The 10,334-nt window shown below is 42.6% G+C and overlaps 1 pseudogene; it reads left to right on the top strand.

Moving 5' to 3' along the window:
- The first annotated feature begins 757 nt into the window (after positions 1-757).
- On the top strand, positions 758-8,999 carry LOC131226856 (5-methyltetrahydropteroyltriglutamate--homocysteine methyltransferase 1-like; annotated as a pseudogene).
- Positions 9,000-10,334: the final 1,335 nt, after the last annotated feature.

Here is a 10,334-nt window from a genome sequence, read left to right as displayed (position 1 = left end):
CTCCTTTATCTTATCCCCAATATTTGAACAGGACACCAGTGGGTTGGATGCCGAAAAGAAGGTGCACACCTTTGTAATGAAATCCCCAATTTCCACTTTTCTGCGTTTAGCTTCCACTTCCGTTGTGAAGTCATCCAATATGTCATCTGCATCATAAACCACGTCTTTAAGCTTTCCCAGCCAAATCTGAAGTGCCTTGCTCTTTCCTGGCTGCTCTTCTGCATCTTTAAGCACAGCTTGTTTCATCTTTAACTTACGTCTTATATTGCCCATCTCCTCGTGAACACCCCACGACAGTTCCCACTGTTCTAGGACTGTGGAGGCTAGTTTATCGATAACCATTTGAAGAAAGGCTGCCATTCCTGCTCCTATCAGGGAATCCAAAAGAAAAAAAATTAGAGGGGTATAAAGTAAGGGTAAGAGAAGGATCTCAAGATCACACACAAGATCATCCTCTATTTTTGCTTACATGTTTTCCATCTATTATATCCTCCTTGATTATTACCAGTATATGTTCCATCTATGTTAGATTTTTCATCGATGTTTCCCCAAATCCAAACAGCCTTAGAGGAAGCTGCTGGTGATTTTCTTTACTGCCAGTAAGGCACATTGTTAACTAGATTCTGGGAATTTCTGACATCTTGTGATAACTGCTTCACAGTTTTTGCTGATCCACACAGCACCACATGGATGTTGAGTACCAGAATAGAATAGGGACCTTGCAAGTTACAACATTTTGGATAGATGCATGGTATAAATGGAAGAAATGGTCTGTTTGGGTTGGGGATCCAGGGAAATCAGGATCATCTGGCACAATCTCATGAACCTTTTGATTGATGGGAAACTTTATAAATATCACATCAATTGGACGATCCTATCTGTCCAAGTAACAGTATTTGAATAAACAGGATATTGATAAAAATCAGCCTGAAGTCTACATTCAACAGAGAATATCAGGTTGTTAGGATTCTCCTGTAGTGTGTTTTTTTGGGGGGCTAGCTGCTTGATTATATGACCATGTAGCCATGTGGACTCCATCCATGAAATGGACTCAGCAAAAGGCTACAGACAGGCCATCAATTGCCACCAAGATAGTCTCTACTTCAATTTTCATTTCCATTTCCATTTCCCTTTCTAATGGATGGATTAGATTTCATGACTATGTGCCATGCTGGCAAGTGGGGTGGTGTGTTCATGAACTGTCTTATAAGTCTCAAAGCTCTTTAAACCTAAGTCATGCTGTTGGATATACAATTGATATCTTTGGAGGGGTTGGAGGAATATGTACCAAATGACCCTAATGCCCTCTATAGGGTACAGGAACACCAGATAATAATCGGACCATCACGGTGCATGTATGCCATCTAAACTGTTGGGAGGATGCTCCACCATTAAAATCAGATTACCTAAAAGATCAGGCTAGTCTAATCCTTACGTGGGCCACAACATAAGCCTCCAAATTCGCATAGTGGCCCACTTGATGGTTGGATTGGCTTGATTTTTGGGGCATGTAATTTCGTTGGTGGGGTGAGCCTGTGTTGGATTCTTTGGGTATAAACGCAGCAGAAACTCGGTATTTTTAATGATCCAACTCTCAGGAACACGTGCAAGAAGGTCAGATTTCTAACAATGATCTAAACATAGATGGTTAGGATCTTGCCTTGTTGTGATCACGATCACAGTGACAGTCTTCGACGATGAAGAGTTTGGTGCCGATTCTCTAAATCAAGAGGTTTCTCCCCAATCTATTGCAAGTAAAGGGAGGTGAGAGAGCACCATCAAATCCTCTGGTAAGAGGGGAGGACAACAAAATCTGTTCACAGGACCACACCACACTTGTGATGATTGAAAAGAAAAAGTGATAATGTGGAATGGAAAACGATGAAACTGTGGCCTATGTATGTTATTTTCCATGAAGTGGTAGAGAAAGGAGACAAGAGAGAAGGACAAAATAGCACATGAAAAGTATCAAGAACTGCCAATGTTGTTGCTTTCATAACATCAATCTGGTGGGGCACCTTCCTTGATAATGCAGGACATGGACTAGCTTTTAACTGCTTATATATCAGTAGGAAAGAAAGCTCTCCCTTAAGGACACCTCAAATCATGATCATCCAATCTCCACCGTAGACATGTATGGTGATCATGATTGCAACAGGTCACTTGACTAAACCCATCTGATCAGGTTTTTGTGCCATGGGTTTGTTGATGGGTCACAATTTGAGATACCACCATCGGCGTGTATGCTTCATATCATGTGTCCTACCAGGGATGGGCCACAGCCCAAAAGCCTCAACTATCAAACAATCCAATGTGCAGCCTCTCATCAACATAAATGGGTAATCATATTCCTTTTCTCTAATGCCAAACTGCAGACAACTGATAGATACCCAAACAAAGAGTAAACAGAATGGCAGATGGATTACTTGGATATACAAGTACTGCACATAAAACCAAACCATTTGATCACTTGGTACAAACATAACAGTCAATACTACTACAGATCATAGTTACTGTTAACTGAATGAGATCTACTCCGGTGGCAGACTCTCATGAGTTTCAGCATCTGGTTGAGGGTTTGAGTACCCATAGGTGGTGAAATCCCACTACGGCATGAGTGTGTGGTGGTGTGTGTGCATGTGTAAATAAAAAAAAAAAAAAAAAAAAAAAAAAAAAAAACTAGAATGAGATCTATTAATTTTTAGACATCTACCCAACAAGACCTTATTAATTACTTTACATATATAGGCTCTCCTGCGTTTGTTCTGTTTCCGGCCCTTGTTGCAACTAGGTTTAGCATCAGCTCTTCTAGATCAGATGAATGGCCCCAGCCACTTCAATTGCACTTGCATTGTTGTTTTCTTCCATCTCATTTGAATTGAATTGGGAGCAAACCTTCTCTGCCTACCCAAACTTCATTTTCATGAGCATCTATGGCGCAGAAATTTAGAAGTGGATCATTTAACTGGTCCAAATGCCCCAATTAGGCAAGTGAATGGGACATTTGAGTGGAGCCTAAGATGCCACCCTACTTTGAGGATGACAATATGTGGTGCGGTTTAAGAAAGGTCACCAACGGTTCATAGCGTATGTGTGGCCCATCTAACGAACAGAGCGACATCTATACAGTGGTACCCACCATGTGGAATACTCAATGTCAGGTCTTGAGGAAAAATATCAGCTAGATCCAACTCAGATGGACTAGACCATATGGAATAGTGTGATGGGGACATTGACCATAGGTTTGTGTGTGGGCTACCATGTGGTGTATCTTTCATCAACCCTATTAATCAGGTTTAACTCACTGGTATAAAGAGAAGATACAAAAATCAGCCTGTTAAAATCCTCAAGCGAACTGCAACATGTGAACTTAGTGGTTTTGGGAGCAATTTTACATTGTTCCCATCAATGGTCCATATCAATATTTTATTGAGCCAATATTTTCTAAGTATGGTTCAAATAATTGTTCTTACCTGCTAAGAAAATATTTTGTATATTCCATATGAAAATTACACTTCTGCCATTGCCTTCCCCTCTTTCTAACTCTTGCTTGAGCCAGGGTTGTCTGGTTGAAGAATCCATAGCTGTTTGCTCGAGATGAAAGAGAAAAGCGTTTAAAGGGTCCCACAAATAGCAGGAGTGTGGGATGGGCCCAACTACGCCTACACAGTTCATTCTGGCAGCACTATGCCATGGGCCGGGATTGAATCCAATAGCCAAATGGGCTGGGTCTGTGTTTTGATACACACACACACACACACACACACTTTGGCAAGTAGAGGTGACAATGGGTCAAGCTAGGGCCAGGTGGGTTTGGATCGGCCTTAGCCAGGCCCTAGCTCCCAATGCCTTCGACCTGGCATTGGCCCGAATGGAGGCAAAAATGCCTTGCGTGTCCTTGACCCAACAAGGCTTAGGTAAGGCCTGGCCTGTTCTTGATGAGCCTGGCTAGTGCAACTGCCTACATGGGCCTAGTTTACAAGCTTGGCCCAACCACGTCTTGGTCCTAAAAGGTTGGGCCACCTTGGCTAGGCCGGATAGTGCAACCTATTTTACTGTTATTGGCAAGGGATTCCCAAACAGCCTGACTTAATTAAATTCAAAAACCACAAAGGAGTTAGGCAATGGATCAGGCAACCACCCCCATAGAGCCCTAAACTACGTCCAAGGGTAGGCTAGGACTTAGAAATCTAGACCTTGTGATTGGCCCAGGACAAGCCAAAGCTAGTGATAAATGGCCTGGGCGAGTCCATTGGCCTCATCTAATCATCTAATGCGTCACAACTTCAAGATGCTCGTGTGTGATTCCATTCAACATACAAATGTAGTTATATATATATATATATATATATATATATATATATATATATATATATATGGAAATGGTACTATAAGGTCAACCTCATGGGAACTTCCCATGAGGTTGAGCTATGTAGGCCCCACTGTGATGTGTGTCAAACATCAACACTGTGCATTTGACGGGTCCCCTTTAGGTTATGGGATATCCCAAAAATCAGCCATATACGGAATTCAGGTTGGCCATACAATCTAAAACCATGTGAAGATATCGCTAAAATATATAAAAGTACTTGGTGGGGCCTACCTGAGTTTTGGATGCTGCTGAAACTTAGTTTGACCTCTCATCCAACTGGGACACACACCATGGGTGGTCTGGATTTGTGAACCACATCTCAGCGGGCCCAATAAATGATTATGAGTGTTTTAATGGGAAGGTAACCCCTCTCTACTGTTGTATGTGGTGTGGCCCACCCAAGTCATGGATTGACTTGATTTTTAAGCCCATGGCCCACCATGGAATGGTTCATCTTACTAATGGGGTAGATGTTCAACACACATCACAGTGGGGCCCACAGAGCTCAACCTCATGAAAAGTTTCCATGAGGTTGAGCTGTGTGGGCCCTACTGACATGTGTGTCGAAATCATTTCAAATCATTATATATATATAAGAGCTGTGTGGGCCTACTATGATGTGTGTCAAACATCTACCCCATCAGTTAGATGCACCATTCCCTGGTGAGCCATGGGCTTAAAAATCTAGTCCATCCATGACTTGGGTGGGCCACACCGCATACAACAGTTGAGAGGGTTACTCTCCTATTAAAACATTCATAATCATTCATTGGGTCCACCGAGATGTGGTTCACAAATCCAGCCCATCAATTGTGTGTGTTCCAATTGGATGAGGGGTCAGACCAAGTTTCAACCACATACAAAACTCAGGTGGGCCCCACCAGGTACTTTTATATGTTTTAGGCACGTCTTCACATGGTTTTAGATGGTATGTCCCACCTGAATGCCATATACGGCTGAGTTTCGGGATATCTCATAACCTAAAGGACCCATCAAATGCACGGTCTTGATGTTCAACACACATGAGAGAACACCGCCTATGATTTTGTTGATATAATAAAATGGCTGTACAAAAGTTGGGCAGGCGCTGGCAAATAAATGGCCCACACCAATCATATGACAACACTATACAGCCGCATAACCAAAAAAAAGAAAAAGAGGCTGAGACTAGCCAAGAGGAATACCCTCATAGCAAACCCAAGCACCATTGAAACAGAGGAATAAAGCTCAGCAGAACTAAAAAACGTTCCAACAGCAACTTCTGCAGGAAACCGCAGCAGGCTCAACAACCTTCACCCCCATCTCCACATAATGGTCTTTGAAAGTAATGTAGTAAAGAACACAAATTAAGATTAATACCATGAAGATGAGATATGAAAAATGCTTTCAATTAATTGAGATTTTCAAAAATAAGGGTAGTGGTATTAGAACATTCAGAGTCATTTGGATGGGGGAGAATTCGAGTGCCCAAGTGTTTTAATACAACTACCCTCATGATTCTGTCTTTTGGAGGATATTCGATATTTCTTCTTGTTAACTTGAAAATTGAACTTAGACTCAATCACTGGCTGCTCCCATTTTCGCCTGTTAATTTGAACATTGAACTTAGACTTAATCACTAGACACTCGTCAAAACCTCACAGGTGGATGAAAAGACCATACACTGGAGAACCCGCATCAGTTGGATGTAACCATGGGTCCAGCCCCTGGTCCAGGCCTAGCTGCAACAACCTTGACTAGGGGTGGGAGGTCACCCAAACCTCAGCTGATTTCTCTAATTGAGACCCAAAAGTGTCATAAACGGGTCAGACAAGCCCGTCTGGGCTTTTGGGCCTGGTCCGACCATATACAGGCTTGGTCTTGATTATCATGCCTGGTGATGGACTTGGACCTGCAAGTTCGACCATCTACTAACCAGGCTGGGTTTGGCCCTAGAGGCCCATCAACCCCATTACGGTGTATTATTAATTTGGCTCGGCTCGGTCCTTGGCATTTTTTCCAATTTGATAAAGTGAACTCTTGAATTTGCTGCTGTAAAAAAGAAATCTCAACCTGTGAAAGAAATCCAAGCCCAGCAACTGTTAGTGTCCCTGTACATCTCATTGTAATAAGTTAGGATGTATTCAAGCGAATCCGGTGCCAAATATTTTGAGAGGACTTAGGGGTATGCAATTCTTAAGCTTTCTAAATTGGGCAAGTGGACACTATCTTGTCTGCAGGTTTGGTGGGCCACATCATGGAATTCCCCCACTCATTATGTTGACTCTGGGGTGTGTTGACATCACCAAATTCTGTGGTCTCCACCATTGTATATGTATTATATTCTTACCGTCCATCCATTTGACTTGATCATTTCAGGCTGTGATCTAAAAAAATTAGACAGATCCGAAGCTCAAGTGGACCACATCACAGTAAACAGTGGGGACAATGATTCCCACCGTTTAAACCTTCCCAAGGCCCACCATGATGTTTATTTGTCATCCAACCTTTTGATGAGGTCACACAGATATGGATGAAAGAGAAAAACAAATATTAAATTGATCCAAAACTTTTGTTGCTGCTAAAAATTTCCCAATGATTCGCATTCAATTCCCACTACTTTCTATGGTGTGGTTTACTTAAGCTTCTTAAATGCCTCACTTCTTGGGAAATTCCCTAAAATGATCTCATAAAATGGATGGACAATATGGATATAACACACACATCATGGTGGAGCCCACCGAACTTGGTGATGTGGACACACCATGGAGGTCGGTGGTGTGTGGCACACCACGAAATCATTTACGTTTTATAGCATAGATATGATTTTACCGGTTTCAAAATTTACCAACTACATAAGATTTTAAATCTATGCTGTCAAACGACTACATGTGTGAGAGAGGTCCAAGCCCCTCATTAGTTAGGTCCCACTTTCTACATTCAGAGGCCCAAGAATAAAGCTGATCTCCCATCAGATGGGCCCTACGCATAAAAGGAAATGTTAATGATTACATGCATTAGAGGCAGCGGACTACCAGTGACCTCGGGATCATAGATATCTCTGTACCCAGTGCTCTGTGGGGTCCATAAAGATATTTGTGACAAATCTACTCCGTCCATCTGTTTTAAAAGACCATAATAGGATAGGATTATAAAAATCAAATAGATTCTGCAGGTTCTTTTGCTTTTCACACATCTTGGTTTTCTCTTAGCTACTAATCTTTTCCAAAACAAGCTAACCCTTGAGAGAGAGAGAGAGAGAGAGAGAGAGAGAGAGAGAGAGAGAGAGAGAGAGAGAAGAAGAAGCTTATTATGGGATAATAAAACAATGAAATAAATCAAAGCATAAACCACACGACACAAGAGATTTTTATGTGGAAAACCTTCAAAGAGGTAAAAACCACGGGACCTAGTCTAGAACAACAATTCACTATAAAGTAAAACGTTATAACCGATCACAAACACACCTTGCTTGGATCAAACCTTTTTTACTTACGCAAGAGTGGATCACCGATTACGAGAACGTAGAAGCGATGAGATATAAATTGCATAGTAGATAACCTCCAACCTCCCTGCTATACGCTTGCTCTCTCTCTCTCTCTCTCTCTCTCTCTCTCTCTCTCACACACACACACACACACACACCTTGGCCGTGAAAACCCTTAGCACAATAGCTTTAGAAAGCCTTCTCAATATCCTAGAAAAGCCCTAGGAACATCTATTTATAGTTTAGGAAACTCCTTTTCGCAATTTTATGAAAACCACCTCAAATTTACGCAGTTCGCACCAAATCCGGATTGAATCTGCGTAACCCTCGACTAGTTGAGGTAGGGCCTCGACTGGTTGAGCGGACCTTCGACTGGTCGAGCCAAGCCATCGATTGGTCGAGGCCAAAAAATTGAGCTTGCTGGACTTTGAGTCGAGTGACCCTCGATCGGTCGAGTGGCTCCCTCGACTAGTCGAGTAGTCCACTCGACTGGTCGAGCAGCACGGTGAAACACGTCCGATTTTCAACTGGCTGCACTATCTCTCCTCTAAACTGAGAAAAACCCCATCATTTAGTACTCCAGCATAGTGTCATAGTTGATACTTATGCACCTAAATTGTACCCATGCATGGTGTATATCAATTTAGATTAACATTCCAAATTTAGAGACCAAATTCAGATTAACCTTTTGGATTTATTCTATGGTGGAACGGATGGACACTCACACCTACTAATCTCCCTTGTATTTATCTTGCCCACAATAGATCCACACCCACATGTGCTACTCCAACTTCAACGACATCATCCACTCCATCATCGACATGAACGCTAACGTGATCACCATTGAGAACTCCCGCTCTGATGAGAAGCTCCTCTCCGTCTTCCGTGAGGGGGTCAAGTATGGCGCTGGCATTGGTCCAGGTGTGTACGACATCCACTCCCCACGTATTGACGGAGGAGATTGCCGACCGCATCAACAAGATGCTTGCTGTGCTTGAGACGAATATCCTATGGGTCAACCCTGATTTTGGTCTCAAGACCTGCAAGTATCATGAGGTGAATCCTGCACTGACCAACATGGTTTCTGCAGCCAAGTTCCTCCATACCCAGCTTGCTAGCACCAAGTAAGAGCCCGCGGCTTGCCTCGACATTTTTTTGCTCTCGAAGTCGACAAATTCCATTCAAAATAGACACCTTCCTATCTTTCCGACTAGCCAAACTTCTTTCCAACCATAAAAACTATCAGGTCCGTAGAAATTTAGATGGACAAACCCAGGTAAAGTGGATTTTCATGTTTACCACAAGCCATGAGAGTGGTGAGAGATTTTCAAGCAACACGTTACAAATCCAATAAAACACATACATTCCAGTGGGTCCCACAGATCCCCCTTGAACTCCAGCTATATCTGCGACCCTTTGAAGACGACTTTTTGAGTCCAAAAATCAGGCCAATCCTCTCATTAGATGGGCTAGAGCGGTGAATATCAGAAAAACCATTGGCGATTCATTCAAATGTTTTCACCCAATGATATTCACGGGCCCACCTTTTCAGGGGTTCCAATGTCGTGAGCATGTGATCTGTAGTGTAGCCCATGTGGGATGCTTGACATTGTATACACGACATATGCTAACTCAAGGCAGTCCAAACTGCAGGACCACTGTAGATAGGCCATTATCTAAACTACTTATTCGACAAGCCCAACCACTAATTTCATTTTGAGGGGGTCCACTTAACGATCGTCAATCGTAACCCACGATTTGGGCCATGGGCGCCACATTGATCAGATGCTAAAAGTCGATGGTCTGGATCAATGTGCATCCGAGCTTGGCACAGCCCGGTAAAGATCGAAGGTCTGGATCACCGTGCATTTGCACACTACAGTGCCACGTGTACAGTAGGCCCCACATGCACAATAAGATGGTTGAGATCGATGGCCTGGATCACTGTGCATACTCATGCAGCGCCTTGTGTACAGTGGGGGGCCTACATGCCCGATTAGATGGTAAAGATCGATGGTCTGGATCCTCGTGCATTCGCACTCTGTCCAGCTCCAGGTGTATTGTTGCCCCCACATGCCCAATTAGTTGGTAAAGATCAATGGTCTGGATCACTAGTAGAAATGACCTTTATGGACAGTATGGATGGCATATAAACATCACATAGGACCCTATGGCAGTTTCAACAATAAACATTTTACTACCATCATTTTTCCCTAGCTTGAGTTTTCGATCTGGCTCATTTTTTAGGCTATATCCGAACATGATCCTGCCAAACAGATGAACAGATTGGATTTCTCACAAACATTATGTCATTGATCTATATTGTCCATTTATATACACCGTTTCGATGTGACATTTTGGTTGTATATGTGTACCATTGAACGACCGTTGGGAATTTAGCATACAATTTCAGGGTCTACAAAATGATTTTGCTTAATATAGTGTTTTGCCATAGCAAAAATTTTATTACAAAGATGGTTATAAAGGACGCCGATT

Source organism: Magnolia sinica, chromosome 15 (assembly GCF_029962835.1).
Source record: "Magnolia sinica isolate HGM2019 chromosome 15, MsV1, whole genome shotgun sequence".
In the NCBI taxonomy this organism is placed as follows: Eukaryota; Viridiplantae; Streptophyta; class Magnoliopsida; order Magnoliales; family Magnoliaceae; genus Magnolia; species Magnolia sinica.
The sequence above is the reverse complement of the archived record's forward strand: the minus strand, read 5'-3'. Positions and strand labels throughout refer to the sequence as shown.